Source organism: Parasteatoda tepidariorum, chromosome 6 (assembly GCF_043381705.1).
Source record: "Parasteatoda tepidariorum isolate YZ-2023 chromosome 6, CAS_Ptep_4.0, whole genome shotgun sequence".
NCBI classification, from domain to species: Eukaryota; Metazoa; Arthropoda; class Arachnida; order Araneae; family Theridiidae; genus Parasteatoda; species Parasteatoda tepidariorum.
In genome coordinates this window covers 65,300,468-65,304,717 of record NC_092209.1, presented here as the reverse complement: position 1 = coordinate 65,304,717, position 4,250 = coordinate 65,300,468, and positions in this window count along the sequence as shown.

The window sequence follows — 4,250 nt, the reverse complement described above, 5'->3', positions numbered from 1 at the left end:
GCATTTGCGTTACATGGAGAGGAAGACCACGAGAACCTCCCACGGTTAGCCTGACGGCAAGGGGATTCTAACCCATGATCCGTCTACCACTGAGGATATTTCACGTCAGAACTGTGGCCGGTGCAAGCCGGATGCGGAATTCGTATCGACCAGTCATCGCCGGGATCGAACCCAGGTTCACCTCATTGGAAGGCGAACGTTCTATCCCCTGAGCCATCGCAGCTTCGTAGCTGCTATTTAGAAGATATGGTGCCAGTAGTTTGATCAAGAAAATGATCAAAAGTTTAGACAATTTAATATTACTTTTATTGTTTGTCTATTTCGCTATATTTCGAGAACTTTTTAAGATACAAAAGATGTTTGCACACATTTATAAAAAACGTTTACCCAATGAAAATTTATAAAATAATATGTTAATTTTTTTTTTTTTTTTTTTTTTAATAATAATTTGTTTGTGGCTTTTCTCGATATTTTGATTGTCAAAAGTCCAAATCAGTCAGGAAAATTACGCTTTGAAACTGATTTTGAAATTTTTTTTTTTTAAATTTTTTTTATTATTATTTCCAATGAGCTGCACAATCGCTCTTGCCGATGAGCAGACCTACTGCGTTCTCCAGAGGTGGTATCCACTCTTTCAGAGACTACCACAATGGGTGAGATACCGTTGGTCATGTTAATTTGGACGTCTAGTTTCTGCCACACTAGATGGCAGCACCGAGACTCTATTTGGATGCTAAAGTGCACATAGAGCGTCTAGTTTGAACGCTCGAAATCTTTCAATCTTTTTCCTCTTCTATTAAAGAAGCCAAATAAATTTTTTTTTAAGTATGAAATGAATTGTTAACATTCACCAGTCTTACCATTCACTTATCATCCCGACCTGGAGCGTCTAGTTTGAGCGTTCAAAATCTCTCCATCTTTTTTCCTCTTCTATTAATGAAGCCAAATAAGTTTTTATTTTAAATATGCTAAGATTTGTTAACACAATTATTAACCCTCAGTACAATTTTCTGTGAAAATAATAACAGATTTTACTGTAATAAAATCTTCAAACCGATTTTAGGCTTGTGATTCAATGGAATTCTAAAAAAGTGAATTTTATTATAACTATTGCAGTTAGTTCGTGAAAAATTTGTTTCCGGAATTTTAAAGTAGAAAGATGAATTCATCTTATCACGTTTTTATCACTTCAACGAAGTCAAAAGATTAAGTTTGTTTCTTAATATTCAATCTAAAACATGATGCTTTCATCTGATTATTCTCATGATATATAAGTAAAGATATTATACACCATGTGTTGATTCTCAGTACTTTTTCATTTAACAAAATTTCTTTTATTGCTACGCCCTAATTCACTTTCAGAAAAACAACTTTATCAGAATTCAATATTTAATTTTCAGAAATCAGATTGTTATCTTGCAGTAGATATATTTAAACACGATAATAATATCTCCGACTTTAATTTCTTCTTTTTTTATTTGAAAAATATAAAATATATTAATGTTGTAAAACTACAAAAAATAGAAACTAATTTTTGTTATTTGATATTCGTGTTTTTTTAAATTTTTTTGCTCAATATTTTACTAGTTTAAGTAATTAGCAGGGCCACTAAATTTTAAGGTGATTCCCAAGAAATAATCTTTATTTGATGCTTTTAGTTTTTAGTTTGCCAGCTCAATATTTTTCTCTTTAAATAGTTAACAGTGCTGCTAAATTTTTAGATTCTCAAAAAATGATGACTGGTAAAATGAAATAAAAAAAAAAAATTTGATTACTAGGCAATTTTGTTTTACTAATAGGTTAAGTCTAGACTAGATGGCCGTAAAAAAGAGATACATATTTATATTCCTATTCACTCCGAATTGCAGCGTAGGGCTTCTATCATTAAAGTTTTCCAGCTCATTCTATTGGTGGACAGATGAGCCGCGAAGGCTCAGGGGATAGAGCATTCGCCTTCCAATGAGGCGCATCGGGTTCGAATCCCAGTCGATACGAATTCTGCATCCGGGTTGTACCAACCACAGTACTGACGTGAAATATCCTTAGTGGTAGACGGATCATGGGTTAGAATCCCCTTGCCGCCAGGCTAAGGTTCTCGTGGTCTTCCTCTCCATGTAACGCAAATGCGGGTTAGCTCCATCAAAAAGTCCTCCACGAAGGCAAATCTCTCTCAATATTCGATCCAAGAGTTCTCCTGTCACCTGGATTGCGTTCATAATTACGAGGCTACGGAGTTTAACATCAGTAGTCGTAAACCGAAAATTGAGTCGGCTTTTCAACTTAGGTAATAAAATAGCTTAGAGAGTTTAATCTATTCAGTTGAAAGCAATCATATGTCGATGAGTTTTCTACAAGCACCGGTAATTTTAATAATTACCGACAATTCTAATAATACGAATAAATTCAACCGCATAAATTGTTTTTATGCGATGCTCTACATTATCATGATAAAATTATCAAATTTTATTCCGTTTACAAAATTTCATCAAAAATTATATAACCATATTTTATAGTTAATTTTGCCAAAATCATTACCGAAGCACCTCGGTAAAAATGTACTGATCTTTTTGGTGTTCCCATAGAGCGAGAAACAGGTAAATTTTACATTATTATTTTAGATTTTTTGACCATAAATTTTTTTCTAGAAAAAAAGTTTCAATTTAAACAATGAAAAGAATAATTTTTTTTATTAAAATTGAAATTTTTTTCTGTTCTACTTACTTTTTAGATCAGCCTCAGACTGCCCGCATAATTTTAAAAAATAATAGCATAATTAAAAAAATATCGGCGTAATTTATAGGGCTTTTTGTTTGTTTAATCTTGTGATAAAAATTAATTAAAAATCCGACTGAAATCCGATAGCTTCTTTTTAAAAATAATATTTAATGTTTCTTTTAATTAAAATTTTAATGTCTATTTTTTGTCGAAATGTACAAGTTTAAAAACGTTATATATAAGAGGGGATCGCATAAATGTTGCGGCGAATTTCTAGAGAAGCTAGAGCATATCATCATGATTGAAACTGTATAGAAACCCATGCCCGGAAATGTCGTCATGTGACGCTTGGGACACTTCCTAATTCTGAACTATTTCAGTATGGTTTTGAGCTGGTCATAATAGGGGAAGAACCCCTATCCACGTATAATGACATTTCCGGGCATTAAAGGCATTAGACTAAAATGTCATTAAAAAAATTATAGCTTTAAGAGCAAGTCTAAATTCAGATTTAAATTCTTGAATTCAGATTGAAATTCCCACACACAAACTAGGCAAGATTAAATATTTATATCAATGCAGCAAAAAATTTGCATCGCAGTAAAATCCAGTGAAAATGGAATGCGTAAAAAAAATATTGCTGGTTGGGTGAACTAACCAGTGAAGGAACAATTAAGCTTCGCTTGCCTTTTAAAAAGTCATATTAATTTCAAAATTCGTAATTTTAGTTAAATGACAGTGTCAACATATTTGTTACTAATTGCAAATTATGTAACAAAAATTGTAGAGAACTTACATAATATTGTTATAAAGTTTTGGAGATTCAAATAACAAGTAGTAAAAAGACCAAGTGAAGGAACAGCTCTTACCAGTGAATGAACATCCAGTAAAGGAACACTTAATTTTGGTCATTTTTTAATGCACTTTATGAATTTATAAGCTATACAAATATTTAAAAACAAGCCTATTCTTGAAATAATAACATATAAATACTTGGAAAATGTTAACTTTTTTTTGTAATCATGAATTGAAAATTAAAGTGTCAACATATTAACACATACTGTTCATTCACTGGGAAAGAAATATGCCTGTTCCCTCCCTGGTTAGAAGTTGTTTTTCGTATTTTTTACATACTTTTGATGCGGAACATCACTAAAGGTACACGAAAATTAAAGTTTATCTTTTATTTTTATTAACTTAGAAAAAAACCCAGTAAAGGAACACTTGTTCCTTCACTGGTTTTTCATCGTTTGGTGATCCAGTGAATGATGCTTAAAAAAATAAACGTAACTTCAATAACTATATTTTGAATTCTCCTTTTCACAGTGAGAAAAATAAAACTATTACATGCAATTAATTCCACTTCAAACATATAAATACAAACACTAACCTTATAATTTTTTCAAAGAAACAAGGTGTTGCAGAGATAATAACAAATTTAAAATTCTTTCCAGAGAAGTCTATTTGACCAGTTAATGCAAAACATTGCTAGATAACTTCCTATTGTTTGGCAGTAAGCTATTGTTACCAATCAA